Here is a 22,160-nt window from a genome sequence, read left to right on the forward strand (position 1 = left end):
CTGCCATGCGACTTCACTCGTTCAGTCTTCCCCTCTGATCAGATTTAGCCCCCTGATCATGCCAACCAAGAGGCAAGTGAGACACAAAACAGGCTGTGCAGAAATTTGAAGGGGCTGTACCGTGACTGCAAAGGGCACCCCGGGGTACATGTTGGAGGCAGGAAGAGTTAGGGGCAGCAGGGCGTCTTGATCCTGTTCTCAAAGGAAAATCAGCCCCCAACATTCAGTTTCAGATCTCATACTCTGAAACTTAAACACTGAACTAACAAACATTGTCATTGTTTCACAAATCTCTAATATTTACTAAACAAATATTGGGACTTGTTTTCAATACCTCCTTTTTTTTTTTTTTTTTTTTAGGTTTCAAAATGTGTTTTATTATCAATATAATGCCATGCATAAGTGGATAGTTTATAGTAGCTCAGTGTTAACAGAGCAGAGTAAAAAAATTTAAAAAGTTAAAAGGCCTCATATGGTTGGTGAGAAAAGGCAAAAATCTTTTTTTGTGTTATTTCCCTTTTTGGTTGCTGGGCAGACTCTTCTGCAACAGAGGATATGATAACTTAAAATTGGCACTACTTGATGTTGCGAACAACTCTCCTACAGTGGTTTGTCTTCACCTCTTCCAATGCTTGTTCCAGTTGTTGAACCAAACGGAGCAGAGTGGCTGGGTCTGTTTGTAGAACTTTGGTGTTGTGATCTCCATTTTGATTAAGGTGTAGCTTTATAGTCACTGCTGGTTTAATCTGTTGCCTGAGACTTCTACTTGCAAGCTGTACATCTAGTCGCCATTCAAGGTTATGATAACTGGGAAGACTTGGTGCCAGTTCACTGAGAATAGTTCTGATCTCTTTTCTGTTGTCCAGATAAAGCTGAAGCAACAATTTGTTTAATTCTTCAGAGAATCCCAGAACAAAAACAGAGTCTTGAAAATCCAGTTCAGAAATCATGAGCTTTGAGCTCTCAGTGAGGAGATACGTTAATCCTTCCACACCATGCTGGACAGTGTCACTACTCACATTGAGTTTTCTGGCGGCGCCTTCGTAGATTTTTGGGTTTGCACCGCGCCTCTGGAATTCCACAGCAATCCTCCCAAACTCGGCGACCACCGCGCTGTCCACTCGAGGCAGGAAGGCCAGGTGCTCCTTATGCTCCTCAGACAACTCCAGCAGCATCTTCGCTGGCCTACGATTTCACCCAGCAGCGCGGATCCCGACCCAATACCTCCTTTCAAATACCCCTTATAAGAGGGTTAGGATTTCTCTTCCTGAATGTGATGAGGCTTCATCTTTCCTGCCAAAATACCCCAAGGCTTTACTCCTCCCATGGCCATGTGGCAGAGGGGTCTTAGGTATTATTCCTGTATCAAAGGAAGTATGTCTTAGGAATTGGAGGGTAATGCTGTTTAGCCTCTGATTTATTATCACTTCTTATTTATTTATTTTTAATTTTTTTTTTTAGAGACGGTTTCACCATGTTGGCCAGGTCGGTTTTGAACTCCTGGTCTCAAGTGATCCGCCTGCCTCAGCCTCCCAAAGTGCTGGGACTACAAGCATGAGCCCCACGCCTGGCCTTTGATTGATAAATGCTTTTTCCTCTTCCTTCATTATGCAATGCAACCCCTAAAAGTGGCAAACTCTTGTTTTAAAATTTTGTCTGTCCCCTCCCCCACATTTGGCATCTGAACAAGATAGGGAGCAACAGTGACTCCAGGAGGAGATGCGGTGTAGTGAGGACACAGACGCCCCCTCCTGGTGAAATCCTGGAGTGTCTGTCTTGTCAGTACCGCCCCCCTTCCTCTCCTGGTGATGTGGTCTAAGTCCTGCCTTCCCTCCGCCCTTCTTTTCAGAAAGGCTTTGCTGCTTCAGGCAAGCATCAAAACTGAATCTGTTGGACTGCATGGCCTCTCTCATCCCTCTCTTCCCAGACCCCTCAAAATAGGTGTACTCTATATTCCCTGGGCTAGATGGGTGTTCTGTGGATGCTCCTGTCTGCACGAGGAAAGGAACTCCAACCTCCCCAAGTCAGTTAATTTTGGTCTTTTTCTGTATAATTTGGGATCAGTGTACCAGAAATGACTAAAAAATCTGTGGTTTTCTGAGAGTGATCCTGGGACTATACTTTCCTGAAATACTTAGGGGGGGAAAAAAGAGAGAGAAGAAAAGAAAAAGGGAAACAGAAACTCTCATCGTGGCCAGATGGGGTCGGAGATCTGTGAGAAGGCCGGGCTGAAGGAGGAAAAGGCTATCAGCGTGCAGCGAGATGGGCTGACCAGCACAAGTAAAGCGTGACACCGCGACTGCCACCCTCACCCAGGAGAAGTTGCAAAACCTCCTTCAGGATGTTGGGAAAGCTCTTTTCGGTGAAAAGTCTTTTATGGACCTGTTAAAAATATCCCGAGAGCAAAACAGCGGACCCCTCCCCTTTGTCACAACGCCTGCCTGCTTCAGATCCGCGCCTCATTGCGCTCCTTTGCCAGCTGGCGTGATGCTAAAGCTGATCGGCAGGGGGCGCCGGAGGGCTACGTTCTTTGGCCCTGGCAGTGGTTTCTTGCCCTCCAGCCTCTGCCTGCTGGCCTCAGTTGCCCAGGACGCTGCTTGCCAGTCTTGGCCCATGTTTCCTGCCTGCTGGCCTCAGCTGCTGGCTGTGCGTGAGCTCCAGCTGGGCACCCCAGTGAACGTCTCTGCCATGCAGCAGCTGCAATCACACCCTCTCGAAGGAGGTTCGCATCCCAGCCTGGGGGGGCTCCCTTCCCTTCCACATCAGCACTTCTGTTGAGTCGTGTTCCTCTGCCTAGGATGTTCTTTACGTTCTCTTCGATGCCCTTGCAGTAGTTACTTCTCTTCAAATGTCAATGTATCTTTAAACTGTCCCTGTTCAAATTAAATTACTGTGGTGACCGTCTCCTGACTCTCCTTTCATGGACCATGATGCCAAAAATGCAATTACTGGAGACAAAAACCATCCCTATTAGGTGGAAGTTTTGGCAGTTTCAAAATCAGTTCAGCATAGGGATATACTTGGGCCTTAATATCACTAGAAATTAAAAGAGGCAGAACCAGTTTATTCAGACAGAAATTATATCTATGAATTTTGTACTTAGAATTGGTATTAAATCACTATATGATTTAATAGTAGTGAAATGAAACACTTACAAAACTTTGGAGACTGAGATTTCTGGAAAGAGAGATGACCCTCACCTTTCCTCTAGTAGCATCTGCACCAAGAGCAGCCTAATACCAGAAAGCCTCCATCTCTTAAGATGTTAGGACCCTTAACTGTTAAAAATTCATTGCCATCAGGTGGGACGCAGTGGCTCATGCCTGTAATCCCAGCACTTTGGGAGGCTGGGGTTGGCAGATCACTTGAGGCCAGGAATTTGAGACCAGCCAGGCCAACATGGCAAGACCCCATCTCTAATAAAAATACAAAAATTAGCTGGGTGTGGTGGCGGGCACCTGTAATCGCAGCTACTCAGGAGACTGAGGCATGAGAATTGCTTGAACCTGGGAGGTGGAGGTTGCAGTGAGCTGAGGTCACACCACTGCATTCCAGCCTGGGCGACTGGATGACAGAGCAAGACTCCATCTCAGAAAAAAAAGTGGGGGGGATGGAGGCAGCAAACCACATTACCATGTGTGTACCTATGCAACAATCCTGCATGATCTGCACATGTACCCCAGAACCTAAAGTACAATAAAAAAAAATGTAGTTCAATCAAATTAAGAAAATGGGAAAAGCTGCACCAGTCCATCTACCAGATTAGCGCCCCCTCATCACCACATACGGAATGCACAGCTATGAATAACTCTAGTCCAGGACAGTCCAATAAAAACAGGTGAGCCACATGTGATCCAGACGTGCCATTTTAATTTTTTTTTTTTTTTTTTAAGACAGGGTTTCACCATGTTGGTCAGGCTGGTCTTGAACTCCCGACCTCAGATGATCCGCCCGCCTTGGCCTCCAAAGTGCTTGGATTACAGGCGTGAGCCACCACACCCGGCCTTAATTTTTTTCTGATTTTTGAGACAGAGTCTCACTGTAGACCAGGCTGGAGTGCAGTGGCATAATCATGGCTCACTGTAGCCTCAATTTCCTGGTCTTAGCAATTCTCCCATCTCAGCCTCCTGAGTAACTGGGACTACAGGCATGTGCCACCAAGCCCAGCTAATTTTTGTATTTTTTGTAGAGATGAGGTTTCTCTATATTTCCTAGGCTAGTCTTGAACTCCTGGACTCAAGTGATCTGTCTGCCTTGGGGTCCCAAAGTGCTGGGATTATTGGCATGAACCACTGCGCTCGGCCTAAGTTTTAAATAGTTTTGTAGAGACGAGGGCTCACTAAATTGCCCAGGCTTAAATTTTCTAATAGTCACATTAAAACTGTAAAGAGAAACAAGTGAAATTAATTTTAATGATATATTTATTTAACCCAAAATATTTTAAAAATTATCTAAAGATGTAATCAATGTAACAATGAGATATTTTAATTGTTATTACTTTTTATTTTTTAATTTTTAAAATATTTTTTATTTCAACAGGTTTTGGGGAACAGGTGGTGTTTAGTTACATGAACAGGTTCTTTTTGTTGTTTTTGAGACCAAGTTTCGCTCTTGTCCCCCAGCTGGAGTGCAATGGCGCGATCTCGGCTCACTGCAACCTCTGCCTCCTGGGCTCAAGCGATTCTCCTGCCTCAGCCTCCTGAGTAGCTGGGATGACAGATGCCTGCCACCAGGCCCGGCTAATTTTTGTATTTTTAGTAGAGACAGGGTTTCATCATGTTGGCCAGGCTGATCTTGATCTCCTGACCTTGCGATCCACCTGGCTCGGCTTCCCAAAGTGCTAGGATTACAGATGTGAGCCACCGTGCCCAGCTGGCTAATTTATTATTATTATTATTATTTTTTGAGACAGAGTCTCACTCTGTCACCCAGGCTGGATTGCAGTGACCTGATGTCGGCTCACTGCAGCCTCTGCCTCCTGGGTTGAAGTGATCCTCCCTCCTCAGGTTCCCAAGTAGCTGGGACTGCAGGTACATGTCACCATCCATGGATAATTTTTGTATTTTTTTGGTAGAGATGGAGTTTTGTCTTGTTGGTCTTGAACGCCTAGGCTCAAGTGATCCACTCAACTTGGTCTCCCAAAGTTCTGGGATTACAGGCGTGAGCCACCATGCTTGACCTGAATTTCTTAATGTTTTCCTTCCCTGTTTGGGCTTCTAGGACCTCATTAAAGTGGCCCTTTCATCTCCAGAGCTCATGAAGATGCTTTCCCATGGCATCTTCTAGGATTTAAAACACTCAGAGCTTATTTGCTGTGTGGCGTGGGCGAGGGCTGTCATTTTTCTCCCCACAACCCAGACAACCAAGGTCGCCAGCTAACAGAGCTTTAGAGCCACGCTGCTTTCTGCTGCCTGCACTTCAATGGCTGCCTGTTCATCTGCCCATCGCAGACTCAGACCCTTTCTCCAGGGCCACTTCCTTCCGCTGGAAGAAAGATCTTCTGTCAGTTCCTGGAGTCTCACTCTCCTGAGTCTCCTGTTGTGATAAATTCTATCTCCCATCTGGAAATGCCTTTACCATGAGCAGATTCTTGAACAACCATCTATTTCAACACCTGATTCTAAGCTGACGGTGAAGAGTCCAAGTCACACTGCCTGTATCTCACGGCTTCCAGCTCCACTGTGACCAGCACAGCTCTGCTCTCTATAATTTGTGCTTTTTCCTTGGATGCATTTAAGATCTTCTCTTCATGCTTGGGGTCCTGCAGTTTCATGATGATATGGATGTGGGTTTCTGTGCTTCCTGATTCTGTGTATTCGGCCTCCACTGAGGTGGGTGACTGGTGGTTCCCAGGTCCCTCCTTCCTCCATCTGCCCACTGGAGCCTGGGCATCTTCCTGAGGGGCACAGTTGGGTGAAGGAGCCTGATAGAAGCTCCCTAGAAGAGATAATTGGCACGTTAGAAGCCATCTGCCAGGTCTGAGTTGTGTTATGCTTATTCTCTGGGTAGCCTGAGACGACCCCTGAGAGAGACAGGCATTACTGTACTCAGAAGAACTGCTCCAGGAATGCATTTCTCCCCAGAAAAAGTCTCATATCTAAACTAAGACTAATGTTCACGTTTTACGGGATAGTTTTCCAAACATGTATAGAAATTACAAACCACACCTCTCTACCTCCTCCAAAGTTGTGATGAGATAGAAACTAGCGAAACTAAACACAACTTTGCAATAAGGCTTCAATTGCCCTGAATCTCTTCTGAGGATCAAGATGAACCCTAGAGCTACAACTCTACAGTGCACCAGATCCTGGGACTCAGGCCTCATCCACATGGTTATCCAGCTGGGATTCCATGGTTGCATTCCAGCCCCAGGAGGTGTCTTACTTGTCTCTTGCTTTCTTATTATCCAGGATTCAACCACTTCTGTTCTGTGTTCCTTTGCAGCCCCGACCACGCTAGACTCCACAGGGCACCTCTATTCCAGCAGTATGCCGGCCTATTAAAAGAAATTCAGAGAAAGAACCCAGATGGAAAGGGCCTGTGGAGTTCTGCTGACCACTGCCATGACTCTGTGGGGCTCTAAACCACTCTTGAGGATACGAGGGTGACAAGCCACAACCACATCAAAACCAGTAGTGCCCAAGGTGAACCTGAATACAATCCAGAGACTGCCAAAGCCCTGTGGCAGCTTTAGCCTGGAAAGGAAAGGGAGTTTTGTGTGGCATTCAAGATGGACTGAGGGAAGACTGCAAATAAGTTTCCTAGGACAGTGTGGAGACGTCGGATAAGTAACCTTAGGACCAGTGTGTGAAATGGGAGCCTGCTGGGCTAATACTTACTGCAGGACTCTGAAGTCGTCATCTTCTTGAGGGTTTCACCATGTAGGCCAGGCAGGTCTTGAACTCCTGACCTCAGGTGATCCACCTGCTTTGGCCTCCCAAAGTGCCAGAGTTATAGGCGTGGGCCACTGCACCCAGCCAAGTGCAGTTATATAACACTTGGGATTGTAAATCACATTTATTTCTGCTGCATGGAGCTGGGGCTATGGTAAGATTACCTGTCCTACAGAGAGAAAAGGCAGCAGGACCTGAGCAAGCCTCAGGACAGATGGAGTCCCTGTGCAGAAAAAGCTGCCAGTAGAGGAGGAGGCGGGGAGGGAGAAGGCCAGCAGGGCGTGCACTGTGGAAGCTGACAGGGAGGCTTGTGAGGAGGGAGTGAGCCCCCTGCCACAATGTAGTGAGAAGATGAATAAGCGTCTAGAGCAATCAGCAACTTTGAGGTCTTGGGTGACCCCAGTAAAAGTAGGTTGGGTACAGGGTAAGTGTAGCCACACAGTGGGTTTCCCTTGCCCGATGCCAAGACAGAGCCAATTCATCAACACAGGGGGATTGCAATAGAGTAACTTACACAGGGTCGGCTGTGTGGGAGACCTGACTTTTATTATTACTCAAATCAGTCTCCCTGAGCATTCCAGGATCAGAGTTTTTAAGACGAATTTGGTGAGTGAGAGAAGGCCAGTGAGTTGAGAGTGCTGATTCGTTGAGTTAGAGACAAAATCATAGGGAATTGACGCTGTCTTCTTGTGCTGAGTCAGTTCCTGGTTGGGGGGCCACAGATCAGAGAAGCCGGTTTATTGATCCGGTGGTGCAGCTGCTCCACCAAGCGCAGGGTCTGCAAAATATCTCAAGCTCTGATCTTAGGAGCTGTTTAGGGAGGGGCAGCATCTTGTAGCCGCCAGCTGCAGGACTCCTAAACCCGAATTTCTAATCTGTGGTTAATTCATTAGTCCTACAAAGGCCGTCTAGTCCCCAGGCAAGAAGGAGGTTTGCTTTGGGAAAGGGCTGTTATCTTTGTTTTATTTATTTTTTTTATTTTTTTGAGACGGGGTTTCACTCATGTTACCCAGGCTGGAGTGCAATGGCGCGATCTCGGCTCACCGCAACCTCCGCCTCCCGGGTTCAGGCAATTCTCCTGCCTCAGCCTCCTGAGTAGCCGGGATTACAGGCACGCACCACCATGCCCAGCTAATTTTTTGTATTTTTAGTAGAGATGGGGTTTCACCGTGTTGACCAGGATGGTCTCAATCTCTTGACCTCGTGATCCACCCACCTCGGCCTCCCAAAGTGCTGGGATTACAGGCTTGAGCCACCGCGCCCGGCCTATCTCTGTTTTAAACTATAAACCATAGGCCGTCCCAGTGGCTCAAGCCTGTAATCCCAGAACTTTGGGAGACTGAGGCGGGCAGATCATGAGGTCAAGAGATTGAGACCAGCCTGGCCGACATGGTGAAACCCCATCTATAGTAAAAGTACAAAAAAAATTAGCTGGGTGTGGTGGCACACACCTATTGTCCCAGCTACTTGGGAGGCTGAGGCAGGAGAATCGCTTGGACCCTGGAGGCGGAGGTTGCAGTGAGCTGAGATTGTGTTATGCACTCTAGCCTGGTGATTGATAGAGTGAGACTCTGTCTCAAAAAGCAAAAAACTGTAAACTAAGTTCTTCCCAAAGTTAGTTCAGCTCATGCCAAGGAAGGAACAAAGACAGCTTAAAGGGAGAAGCAAAATGGAGTTGATTAGGTTTTTTGCAAAGGGGTGGTTTCATGAACAGAAATCAGATTGGAGTGGGTTCAGAAGTGAGCATAGGGGAGAAAATGGAGACGGTTTTATGGAGAAAGATGTAGAGAAGTTCCTTTTGAACGTGGTAGGGAGAGACCCGGGTGTAGCTAGAGGCGCTGACCTGTGGGCTGATGTAAAGGTCGGCGGAGGGGGCCCAGGTGAGGAGCAACGTTTTCATACACATGCAAAGACAAGAGAAGGCGTAGGAGGGACGGCTTTGCTGCCGTGGGAGGGGACGACGAGCAGGACAGGTGCTTTCTGTGTACCTTTCTTGCTTGAGAGGCTGGCTTTCCCAGTCTCCGCTGAGAGTAAGCAGTACGCTGGCTAATGAGATTTGCAGAGACAGTAGAGACACCTCTTTGGATTCCCTTGGTTTATGTAAGAAGTGGAGACATTCTTCATCAGTTTCCATCTTAAGGTCTGAAAGGATAATAATTTCTCACTCCAACATTCTCTATCCACTACCAGCCCTATACTCTAGTCCAGTTAGCTGCCTTAGCCTATGCAGGCATGCCCGGACAGGCCGGGGCGAGCCCAGCCCATAGTTGATGCCATTCCTTGTTTGGAAGCACTTCCCTCACCATCTCCTGAGTGACTTGCTCTTTTCTTTGTTCTGTCTTTCCCTAGCCTATTTAGGGAAGCCTTAAGCTATTAGCTAATCAGGTCAAGTATAGAATGTGAGGTCCTGTTCCAGCCAATGGAAACCAGACACAGCAGCAGGGTGGATGCATCGGGTTATAGATAATCCTGCCTCGTTTGTCCAGTGTGCTCTCATGGCCAGACTGCTCTCAGGCGGCACCCTTTCTGCAGAAAGTAAAACTGGCCTTGCTGAGAGACCTTTTTGTGACACTGAGAACCCATTTCCAACACTTTACCTCCCTTCTCATGCCAGTCACTGCTACAGCAACCAGTTCTTCCTTTTAGTTTTTTAGAGAAAAGGTGTCCCTCTGTTGCCCAGGCTGGAGTGCCATGACGCAATCATGTCTCACTGCAACCTCGAACTCCTGGCTCAAATGATCCTCCCACCTCAGCCTCCTAAGTGGCTGAGACCATAGGCATGCACTACCAGGCCCAGCTAATTAAGAAAAAATATTTTGTAGAGATAAGATTGCCCTATATTGGCTGGGCATGGTGGCTCACACCTGTAATCCCAGCACTTTGGGAGGCTGAGGCGGGTGGACTGCCTGAGCTGAGGAGTTTGAAACCACCCTAGGCAACATGGTGAAACCCATCTCTACTAAAATACAAAAAAATTAGCCAGGTGTGGTAGGGAGAGCCTGTAATCCCACCTACATGGGAGGCCGAGGCAGGAGAATCACTTGGGCCTGGGAGGCAGAGGGGGCAGTGGAGATGGCGCCCTGGCACTCCAGCCTGGGCAACAGAGCAAGACTTCATTCCAAACAAAAAAAAAGATCTCCCTATATATTGCCCAGACTGGTCTCAAACTCCTGGGCTCAAGCAGTCCTCCTCCCTCAGCCTCCCAAAGTGCTGGGATAACAGGCAGGAGCCACTGGGGCTGGCCTGTGGCACCCAGTTCTGCCTGGACTCTGAACAGCTTCTTGTGGTTGCCACCACATAGCACCTGACCTCAGGCCTGTGCCCTGTGTCAGGTATAGGATTTGATTTTACCCTACTTACAAGCTAATAAGTTAGCCTATTACTGCTTCTGAATGTTGGCAGAAGACATCAAATTCCAGGTGAGAGAAAAAGGACTTTATGACCATGGCACAGCAAGCAGCAAGAATACATGTTTGTCGGTTCTTGCCAAGGAGGACAGAAGACAGTGGCTGCACTCAGTACAGGAGGCTTGTTCTTGGATAGCTAAAGGATTTTGTCAGGGCGCATTCTGAAGGAAGCTGAGGTTCTGTGTGAGCAAATGAGGGGTGACCTGCAGCAAAATTGTGGGTATGTGCTAATGTGACCTTATTTGTACCCCTAGGCTGATAAGAACGGGAACACTCAGGTTACACTTTTCTTTTTTTAATTTTTTTTTTTTTAATAAAGATGGGTTTTCACCATGTTGGTCAGGCTGGTCTTGAACTCCCGGCCTCAGGTGATCCTCCCGCCTTGGCCTCTCGGGTTACTCTTTTACCTGCCTGTAGGTATGGTATGTGAGCTGGCAAGGACAGGATTCTAGAATCAGATAGACATGGATTCCAAGTCTGCTTCTATTTTTGGTTTTGTTTTGTTTGTTTTTTGAGATGGAATCTCGCTCCATCACCCAGGCTGGAGTGTAGTGGCCCAGTCTCGGCTCACTGCAACCTCTGTTTCAAGGAGTTCTGCCTCAGCCTCCCTAATAGCTGGACCACTGTGCCCAGCCAGATTCCACTTCTAGCTGTGTAGCCTAACTTCTCTGAATGTGTCCCAAACAATAAAATAGAAGGTATTTCTCACAAAATTGTTGAAAGGACTTCGTGACATCGCCTATGTGTGATAGGGTAAGTTTTTAAAACTCTTAACCATTATCTTACCCTATCCTTGGATTATGTGGTCCTTTCCCTGTTCAGTCATCTGGGCATTCTCCATTTCTTCCTTCAGGAAAGGATTTATCTAGAAGAAAAAGAAGTTCATTTCAGGCTTTGAGTTTCAAAAATCTACCTTTCAGAAAGGAACAGAACGAACTCAACACAAGAAAATAGATTTGTAAGAATATCTGATGTTGAGTGAGACAGGATTCCCTGAACTCAAAGCAAATAAAGCCTTCCTGGGCTGGAAGAGGCAGTGAAGAAGCAGCATTACAAGTTCATGGCTGGGCAAGGTGGCTCACGCCTGTAATCCCAGCACTTTGGGAGGTTGAGGTGGGTGGATCACCTGAGGTGAGGAGTTCAAGACCAGTCTGACCAATATGGTGAAACCCCATCTCTTAAAAACACAAAAATTGCTTTTCGGCCACGGCGCGTGACTGGGCGTAGCAGAGTTTCAAGATGCTGATGAACTTAAGGTCTGGCCCTTGAAAGAATCAGTGAAGCTTTTCAAGTAGATGAGATGTATTTGGATATGTTACCTTTAGCATCTACAGAATAGAGGTTGCTTTTTTGGGTTGTTCTTTTCATAGTGGTAGCAAGGGTGAATTTTGAGAGGGCCCCAACCATCTATAAGAATATTGCCTGACTCTTTTGTGTCTCTGCCTTATAGTTGAGTTGATCCTGTAGGAAATTTTTATGGAATTCAGTTTCATTATTTTTTTTTTTTTTTTTTTTTTTTGAGACGGAGTTTCACTCATGTTACCCAGGCTGGAGTGCAATGGCGCGATCTCGGCTCACCGCAACCTCCGCCTCCTGGGTTCAGGCAATTCTCCTGCCTCAGCCTCCTGAGTAGTTGGGATTACACGCACGCGCCACCATGCCCAGCTAATTTTTTGTATTTTTAGTAGAGACGGGGTTTCACCATGTTGACCAGGATGGTCTCAATCTCTTGACCTCGTGATCCACCCGCCTCGGCCTCCCAAAGTGCTGGGATTACAGGCGTGAGCCACCGCGCCCGGCCCCCAAAGAGCAATATCTTAATCGTAGTTCATATACTCAACAAAGATATGACTTAGGCCGGGCGTGGTGGCTCACACCTGTAATCCAAGCACTTTGGAGGCCAAGGCGGGTGGATCACCTGAGGTCGGGTGTTCAAGACCAGCCTGACCAATATGGTGAAACGCCGTCTTTAAAAAAAAAAAAAAATTATATATATATATATATATATGACTTAACTCTAAAGATGGTTATGATTGTTATTTTACAGTATAGTCTTTTTTTCTTTTTTTTTTTAAGGCTCCACTCTTGTCTCCCAGGCTGAAGTACAGTGCAGCAATCTCAGCTCACTGCACCCCCTGCCTCTTGATATCATTCTCCTGCCTCAGGTTCCCGAGTAGCTGGGATTACAGGCACGCACCACCACACCCAGCTAATTTTGTATTTTTACACATTCTTGTTTTGTTCGAGTCTTGCTAGCGCCCAGGCTGGTGTGCAGTGGCACAATCTCAACTCACTGCAACCTTTGCCTTCCAGGTTCAAGTGATTCTCCTGCCTCAGCCTCCCAAGTAGCTGGGATTACAGGCTAATGTTTGTAGAGATGGGGTTTTACTATGCTGGCCAGGCTGGTCTCAAACTCCTAACCTCAGGTGATCTGCCCACCTCGGCCTCCCAAAGTGCTGGAATTACAGGCACGAGCCACCATGCCTACCCAGTATATTCTTTTTTTTTTTTTTTTTTTTTTGAGACGGAGTTTCACTCTTGTTACCCAGGCTGGAGTGCAATGGCGCGATCTCGGCTCACCGCAACCTCCGCCTCCTGGGTTCAGGCAATTCTCCTGCCTCAGCCTCCTGAGTAGCTGGGATTACAGGCACGTGCCACCATGCCCAGCTAATTTTTTGTATTTTTAGTGGAGACGGGGTTTCACCATGTTGACCAGGATGGTCTCGATCTCTTGACCTTGTGATCCACCCGCCTCGGCCTCCCAAAGTGCTGGGATTACAGGCTTGAGCCACCACGCCCGGCCTTACCCAGTATATTCTTAAACATTACTGTTGAGCCATATATATGACAATGGTGGACTTTGATGAATATTTGCACATCTATAGTAAAATGCAATGCTACCTTCATTTTTTGTTGGTATGCTAAAGAAACTTTTTAAGGCCGGGCGTGGTGGCTCACAGCTGTAATCCTAGCACTTTGGGAGGCTGAGGTGGGTGGATCACCTGAGGTCAGGAGTTCAAGACCAGCCTGGCCATCATGGTGAAACCCCATCTTCTAAAAAAAAAGAAAGAAAGAAAGAAACTTTTTAAAGTATCTCACTTTTTTAAAAAATTGGGTTTGTGTATTTTATGTGCTTATACATTTTTCCATAGTACTGTAGATCATTTTAGTGATTAAATTTGACACTTTTGACAGAAAAACAGGTCAGTGAGTTCCTTGGCATCAAAAAGGGGTTGATTGCAAATGGACAGGAGGGAATCATTAGAGTGATTGTACAATTGTTCTGCATCTTAATTATGGTATGATTATGCATTTGTCAAATCTTAAAAGGATGAATTTTACTGAATGTAAAATCATCCTTCAATAAACATGACTTTAAAAAAATAAATAAATAAAAATACAAAAATTATGGGCATTTATAGAGATGACAGTAAAGGAAAAAATAAATAAATGAAAAAAATACAAAAATTAGCTGGGTGTGGTGGCGGGCACCTGTGATCCCAGGACTTTGGGAGGTTGAGGTGAGTGGATCACCTGAGGTCAGGCGTTCAAGACCAGCCTGACCAATATAGTGAAACCCCATCTCTATTAAAAATAAAAAAATTAGCTGGGTGTGGTGGTGGGCACCTGTAATCCCAGCTACTCGGTAGGCTGAGGCAAAAGGAGCACTTGAACCCGGGAGGGGGGGTTGTAGAGCGCCAAGATTGCCCCTCTGCTCTCCAGCCTGGGCGACAAGAGTGAAACTCCATCTCAAAAAAAAAAAAAAAACACTACAAGTTCAGATGCAGCGTGTGCTCCTAGAGAACAAGTTTGTGCCCAGACCCCTGCGTGCTCCACACCAACATGGGCACAGCGACAGCCCTAGTCAGTCTGTTTTTCTTGCCTCAGCATTTCCTACATGCTCAAGGCTGACACAGACCGGGAGGTCAGAGGACCTTCAAACATGAAGGAACCTGACAGGTGAGAACAAGGGAGAACCTCACCCTGTCTGGGAGAGGACGAAGCAGCAGAGAGGCTGCAAGGCCGAGTCAAGGGTCATGGGTTGGGTAGATGACAAAGGTCACGTGCCTCCTGAGGCAGGGCGGCGTGTGCTGGAGAATGCAGGCATCACTTAGTGCCGAGGAAACCAGCTTCACTGAAACTGGATTTCACTACTGCAGATGAAGGAGGCTACAACAGAAATAACGTTCAATTATACAATAGAAAAGCTACTGTACAGCTATTTCTGGCTCAAGGGTAGCTCATCCAGGATGTCTTAGAATTCCAGGTATCCCATATCTACTTGAAGACTGAATACAAACCCTAGGCTAGAATGAGAGCTGAGGGCAGGGAACGGTGGCTCACACCTGTAACCCCAGCACTTTGGGAGGGATGGGAGGGCCCCTCAAAGTCCTCCCAAACTGGTACATCTCTTAATCTGCTATAAACATGGTGACGGCTGGCCGAGCGTGGTAGCTCATGCTTGTAATCCCAACACTGGGAGGCTGACGAGGGTGGATCACTTGAGGTCAGGAGTTGGAGACCAGCCTGGCCAACATGGTGAAACCCCATGTCTACTAAAAATACAAAAATTAGCAGGGTGTGGTGGCACACACCTGTAATTTCAGCTACTCAGAAAGGTGAGGCAGGAGAATCGCTTGAACCCAGGAGGCGGAGGTTGCTGTGTGTCGAGATCCCACCACTGCACTCCAGCCTGGGGGACAGAGCAAGGCTCTTGTCTCAAAGAAAAAAAAAAAAAAGAAAAGAAAAAGAATGGTGGCCTTTTCTGCTTGCTTCAGCAGCACATATACTGAAATTGGAACAATACAAAGAAGATTAGCATGCCCTCTGCTCAAGGATGACACTAAAATTTATAAAGTGTCCCATAAAGCTTTAAGATTTTTTATTTATTTATTTTTTAAAAGAAAAGAGGCCAGTGCAGTGGCTCAGGCCTGTAATCCCAGCACTTTGGGAGGTTGAGGCAGGCAGATCACGAGGTCAGGAGTTCGAGACCAGCCTCACCAACATGGTGAAACCCCATCTCTACTAAAAATACAAAAATTAGCTGGGCGTGGTGGTGCACACCTGTAATTCCAGTTACTCAGGAGGCTGAGGCAGGAGAATCGCTTGAACCCAGTAGGTAGAGTTGCAGTGAGCCTAGATCTCGCCACTGTACTTCAGCCTGGGTGACAGAGCGAGGCTCCAGCTGAAAAAAAAAAAAGAATGGTGGCCGGCACACGTGGGGAGAAACTGGGTTTTAGAGGATGGGGCTAGTCTCTGCAGCACTTTCCAGTCTCCAGAGCTCAGGGAAGGTGTTATTTGAGGTCTTAACATTGCTGCTGACACTTTAGGAAAGGGTAAACATCTCTCTCTCTTACTGCTATTTTTTTTGTGGTAAAAATGAACAATTTGCTCAGGCCTGTAATCCCAGCACTTTGGGAGGCTGAGATGGGTGGATCACAAGGTCAGGAGTTCAAGACCAGCCTGGCCAATATAGTGAAATCCAGTCTCTACTAAAAATACAAAAAAATTAGCTGGGCATGGTGGCAGGCACCTGTAATCCCAGCTACTTGGGAGGCTGAGGCAGAAGAATCGCTTGAACCCGGGAGTTGGTGGTTGCAGTGAGCCGAGATCGTGCCACTGCACTCTAGCCTGGGTGACAGCCAGACTCCGTCTCAGGAAAAAAAAGAACAATTCCTAAATCCACAAAGAGAACCCACGGTTATTAATGTACGCACCACGTAAAGGTTTGGAGAGAACCCCATTTCAGGAGTCAGAAAAGAGCCAGAGGCCAGGCATAGTGGCTCGCACCTGTAATTCCAGCACTTTGGGAGGCCGAGGTGGGAGGACTGCTTGAGCCCAGGAGTTTGAGACCAGCCTGGGCAACACAGGGAGACCCTGTCTCTATTAATATTAAAGAAGAACCAAAGAGTCCCCAGACAGCCTAGACTAGCTGGTGATCATCTTGCCCCTTGGGTAGACAAGCAATGCCCTGGAACCGGCCTGTGTTGTCTGAGAAGGAAGGTGGCATGGCGGCCATCAGGCTCCTGCTCCTTCTGAGTGGAGCCAGCGGCTCTGTCCTCCTTTACAGGAATACAAGTACTATCAGATCGTGCATATGCCACCACGCCTTCTAATTTTTGTATTTTTAGTGGACACTACATTTCATATACTAAATTTAGGTATACAAGACCTGTCAGCTGAGGCACCCAGCCCAATGGAAGCCATGTCCCTGGGAGCAGAGGGAGTGGAACCATTATTCCAGTAGGAAAACTCTATAGGGGAGAACAAAGAGGTACTCATCCAAGTGGATGCAGATGAGCATGTCACCTTGGATCCAGGCTTCTCTAAAGACCTGAGGAGCCCTAATATATTATGTACTGCTGTGTAACAAATGACCTCAAAATTTAGTGACTTCAAATTACAATAAACATTTTTTTTTGAGATGGAGTTTCACTCTTGTTGCCCAGGCTGGAGTGCAATGTCATGATCTCGGCTCACCACAACTTCCGCTTCCCAGGTTCAAATGACTCTCCTGCCTCAGCCTCCTGAGTAGCTGGGATTACAGGCATGTGCCACCACATCCGGCTAATTTTGTATTTTTTAGTAGAGACGGGGTTTCTCCATGTTGGTCAGGCTGGTCTCAAACTCCCAACCTCAGGTGATCTGCCCTCCTTGACCTCCCAAAGTGCTGGGATTACAGGCATGTGCCACCATGCCCAGCTGACAATAAACGTTTGTTATTTCGCATAATAAATTATCTCACATAGCTTCTGTGGGTAGGGAATTCTGGAGTAGCTTAGCTGGGTAGTTCTGGCAGCGCTCTCTTTAGGTTATAGTGAAGATGTCTGCTGGGGCTGCAGGATCTGGATGTCTGGCTGGGGCTGGAAAGTCAGCACTGGCTGTTGGCAGGAGGCCTCAGTTCCTTGCCACTTGGGTCTCGCCACAGAGCTGCTTGAGTGTTCTCATGACATGGCAGCTGGTTTTCCCCAGAGCAAGTGATGCAAGATCAAACAAAATAAAAGCTTCAATGTTTTTTATGACCTCATCTTGAAAGTCTCACACTTCCGCCATATTTGATTCAATTAAAAGCAAGTCATTAAATCTGGCCCACCCAAAAGAGGAGAGAAATTACTATCATTTTGTTTCCTTCTTCATCATGGCTGCAGTCAAGGGAAGGAAGCATTTTTTGAAGAAAGGCATGTCAAACACTTTACAGATAATATATATATTTATTTATTTATTATTATTTCTTGCTGTGTCACCCAGGCTGAAGTGCAGTGGCATAATGATAGCTCACGGCAAGCTTGAACTCCTGGACTCGTGATTCTCCTGATGGCAGCAGTAGCCCTTCTGGAGTGGCCACTGCCATCACACTGGCTGCAGCAGGGAAGCACGGCCAGGGCTACACACTACACAGAGCCTGTGGGAGCCAGAGACAAGTGAGAGCTCCGCCCCTTTCGAGTTTTGGGGCAGGAGCTCCCCAGGTGCAGCTGCAGCTGCCCACATTGTGGCCTCACACTCCACAGAGCAGGCAGGAACCTTGTCCCCCTCCCCATCTTGGGCACAGCTGCAGCTGCCCAAACTGTAGCTGTGGACCGAGACATCCCTGCATTCTTGGGGGCCTGGGAAGGCCCTTCCAGCCCTCACAGGATTGGAAGTGCCTGCTCACACGGCCTGGCTTCTCCCTGCTATTGGCACCTGTTCCAATCTCCAGGCAAAGTCAGGGCCAAGCCTGGGTGCCGTCACATCCTGGTTCGGGTGCACATGCTTGAGGCAGTGCTAACACACCAGTTCCCTGCTGCCTCAGCAGCCTTCAGACTTTGGGTGCTGATAAGCGTAAGCCAATGGGAGGCTGAGGGCAGCTTGGTGCTGGCCTGCAGGTGCCTCTTGGCACCTATAGCCTGGGCACCATGAATGGCAGTGGAGGCAGACAGGTTCCTGGGTGGAAGGGGACAGGTCCCTGGTGAAGCTCCACCTTCAGACCAGGGAGGGCCTGAAGGTTGGGGGCCAGGCTGCCATTTCCACTGACCAGGGTGGGAACTTGTGGTGCCTTTTCTGGGCCTGCCCATGGCCGCCCATGGGCCAGTCAATGCACACTTCCTCCCCTCTGAGGCCCATAAAATCCCTGGGCTCAGCTAGAGCAGAGTGGACACAGAGATAACCAGCTACAGAGTGGAGCTACCCACTCCAGGGCCTCATCTGAGCTATTCTGTCACTCAATAAAGCTCCTCTTCACATTGCTCATGCTGCACTTGTCCACGTGCCTCATTCTTCCTGGATGCAGGACAAGAACTTGGGACCTGCCGAGTGGCAGGGCTGAAACAGCTGTGACATCAACAGGGCTGAAACATGCCCCTTACTAACCACATTGTGGGTGAAGAGAAGAGCTGTGGCCCTTCAGGGATTCCAGACCTGGGAGCTCCCCAAGCCAGGGCTGTGACTCCCTCTTTGGGGCCTGGCAGTTCCTGGAGTCACCAAGTTTTCAGGTGCCACTGCATTTCCTGGTGGCAGCTGTGGAAGATGCTTGTGGTGTGCCTGGTCCAGCCGCAGCCTCATGGAGAGCTGGCACTGGTGCTAGCACCTGGAACTGCCCACCCCACTGCAGCAGCCAGCATGCCCAACTGTGCGCAGTGGCCAGACCCCACACTCGCTTGCTCACACGCCTCCTCGCTGCTCCATGCCTGGCCTGCCCTTGGCAGACATGGGATACAGGTTGGTAGCATGAGCTGAGTGCAATCTGCCAGGCTGAGTGGGCAAAATGAGCCTAGAGGGCCTAAGCAAAACTTGGGGAAAGGTGCCACCAGCCACAGAGTTTTCTGGCCAGAAAAGCAACACCCCAAGAGTCCTGCAACACTCCCTCCTCACCGTCCCCAGAATGTAGTTCCTGTAGCTGGGATTACAGGTGCTTGCCACCGCGCCTGGCCTTTTTTTTTTTTTTTTAAGTAGAGATGAGGTCTCTCTCTATGTGCCCAGGCAGGTTTCCAACTCTGGGCCTCAAGTGAGCCTCTCACTTCAGTCTTCCAGGCATAAGCCACCATGCCTGGCCAATAATATTTTTAAACCACTATAGCCCTGAACTGCTTTGTAAGAGGGAGTTCCTTTACTGCATAATCAAATCTAGACAAATACGCAGATCCCATTATCATGAGGCAAGGGACTTGGATAAGAAGCAATTTCCTCTTCAATTATGCCCTACCACACAATCATGGCCAAAGAGAAAAATGCAGGAATCTGCTGAGAGGTTCTGGGAAAGCTTTGCTTTGTCCTTCCCTGCTCTTGACTTAAGCACTGGCCCGATGGCTGGAGCCGCAAAAGCTATCCCACAGACACGAGCAAAAGGCCAACAGTTATCTGCTCTGACATTGCTGAACCAGCACCAGCCTGTCCTCTTGCTATGTAAGAGAAACGGGTTGAGCGTGGGGGCTCACACCTGTAACACCAGCACTTTGGGAGGCCGAGGTGGGCGGATCACAAGGTCAAGAGATCAAGACCCTCCTGGACAACATGGTGAAACCCCATTTCTACTAAAAATATAAAAGCTGGGTGTGGTGGCTTGCACCTATAATTCCCGCCTTCTATATACACAGGAGGCTGAGGCAGGGGAATCGTTTGAACCCAACAGGTGGAGGCCACAGTGAGCCGCGTTCAAGCCACTGCACTCCAGCCTGGCAACAGAGCGAGACGCCGTCTCAAAAAAAAAAAGAAAGAAACAATCAAAATTACTAAAGCCTCTGATGTTCAAATGCTCTGTTATTTGCAGGTAAAACCATTCCTAACTAATGCCATTGACATAGTAGCAGGTTAGGGGAAAAGGGAAGAAAGGAATCAATTGTCAACTTTTAATTTTTTTTTTTTTTTAAGAGACAAGGTCTTCACTCTAGTTCTCTTCTGAAATAAATAAATAAATGAAGGCCAGGCGAGGTGGCTCACGCCTGTAATCCCAGCACTTTGGGAGGCCGAGGTGGGTGGATCACCTGAGGTCAGGAGTTCAAGACCAGCCTGGCCAACATGGTGAAACCCCTTCTTAAAAAAACAAAACAAAACAAAACAAAAAACTAAATGTTAAAAAATAAAAAAAAAATAAAAAAAGTTTTGCTCTCCTTGTCAGGCTGGAGTGTGATGACGTGATCATAGTTCACTGTAACCACCAACTCCTGGGCTCAAGTGATCCTTGCACCTCAGTCTCCTGCGATGCCAGGACTACACGTGTGTACCACCCCACGTGGCCATTTAAAAAATTTTTTTGTAGAGACAAGGTCTCCTATGTTGCCCAGGCTAGATATCCTGGCCTCAAGACATCCTCCCGCCTTGACCTCCCTAAGTGATGAGATTAGAAGTGTGAATCATAGCTTTTTCATTTTTTTTGTTTGTGTGTTTGAGACAGGGTCTCACTCTGTTACTGAGGCTGGAGAGCATGGCTTACTGTAACCTCAACCTCCCCAAGGTCAAGCATCAGCCCCTGAGTAGCTGTGACAACAGGCGTGCACCACCATGCTCAGCTAATTTTTGTGTTTTTAGTAGAAACAGGGTTTTGCCATGTTGGCCAGGCTGGTCTACAGACTCCTGAGTTCAGGCAATCCACTTACCTCAGCCTCCCAAGTACAAAGATTACTGGTTTTAGATATAGTGAACCCCAAGTTTCTCTTCAAAGAATCAGCGTGTCAGTATGTTCAGCTCTCTTATTCTTCAATTCTCTAAAGTTTAACTTCCTTGTAGTTCCAGTAAACAACTTCTCCACCAGTTCTAATCAGTAGTTCACATCTGTTCCCCCAGCCCCAAGTTCCATCCTGACTCATCCCGGTCACCTGCTCCAATCACCTGCTCTGGTCACCTTCTTTGACCTAGGTCACCCCTCGCTACCTGCTCTGACCCACCCATAACCATCCTTCCCACCAAAGCACCCACCCTGCCACTCCAGCTCAGACCTCTGCTCTCTTGAAAATAGCCAATCAGAATTAGTCTAGCTTGTGTGGGCTGACCCTAACCCATAGGGGAACAACACAGCAGTAGGGGCGACCCCATCAGGCTTAAGTACCCCTTCCCCCACCCTCATCCAAGTGTGCAGCCACCATTGCTCTGTCAGTGAGACACACCCTTCTATAGAAGTAAACTGCCTTGCTGAGAGGATTAAGACCTAAGCCTCAGGGGAGTCAAACAAAAACTTGAGCTATAGCCAGGCGCCTTGGCTCATGTGTAGCCCAGTGCTCTGGGAAGCTGAGGTGGGAGAATCCATTGAAGCCAGGAGTTTGAGGCTGCAGTGAGCTATAATGCTGAGGCAGGAGAATTGCTTCAACCCGGGAGGCGCAAGCTGCAGTGAGCTGACATCACACCACTGCACTCTAGCCTGGGTGACAGAGCCAGACTCTGTCTCAAAAAAAAAAAAAAAAAGAAAAGAAAAGAAAGAAAAGATGCAAATATGTAGGGCATACTTTGAGGAAAAAAAAAAAGAAAAACAGAATAAAAAGATAATAAAAAAAAAAGAAAGAAAGAAAAGAAAAAGAAACTACACTTACATTTTAGGAGAGTTCCAGCCCCTCCCACAATCCTGATCTGGTGGCCTTTCACTAGTTTTACAAAGGTAGTTTTTGAAGCCCAGTGCAGTGGCTCAGGCCTGTAATCCTAGCACTTTGGGAGGCTGAGGTGGGTAGATCACCTGAGGTCAGGAGTTCATGACCAGCCTGGCCATCATAGTGAAACCCCATCTTTTAAAAAATAAAAAAAACAAAGGCAGTTTTTGGTCCCTGAGCAAGAAGGGGATTAGTTTTAGGAAGGTACTATTATCCTTGCTTTCAAGTTTAACTGTAAACTAAAATTATCTTTAAAAAATTTTTAGGCCGGGCGCGATGGCTCAAGCCCGTAATCCCAGCACTTTGGGAGG

General features: G+C 47.6%; 1 non-coding gene and 1 pseudogene across 2 annotated transcripts; one reads left to right on the top strand and one right to left on the bottom strand.

The window, feature by feature from the left end:
• Window positions 1–357: 357 nt before the first annotated feature.
• LOC116540636 lies at window positions 358–1,228 on the bottom strand (annotated as a pseudogene). Its single transcript, XR_004264530.1, has one exon. The product of XR_004264530.1 is annotated as a COMM domain-containing protein 2 pseudogene (transcript).
• Window positions 1,229–15,069: 13,841 nt separating this feature from the next.
• Window positions 15,070–15,172, top strand: LOC116540689. Its single transcript, XR_004264556.1, has one exon. It is a non-coding gene; the product is annotated as a U6 spliceosomal RNA (small nuclear RNA).
• The last annotated feature ends 6,988 nt before the right edge of the window (window positions 15,173–22,160 follow it).

This window comes from Sapajus apella, unplaced genomic scaffold (genome assembly GCF_009761245.1).
Source record: "Sapajus apella isolate SASKATOON/1434 unplaced genomic scaffold, GSC_monkey_1.0 scaffold143, whole genome shotgun sequence".
Taxonomy (NCBI): Eukaryota; Metazoa; Chordata; class Mammalia; order Primates; family Cebidae; genus Sapajus; species Sapajus apella.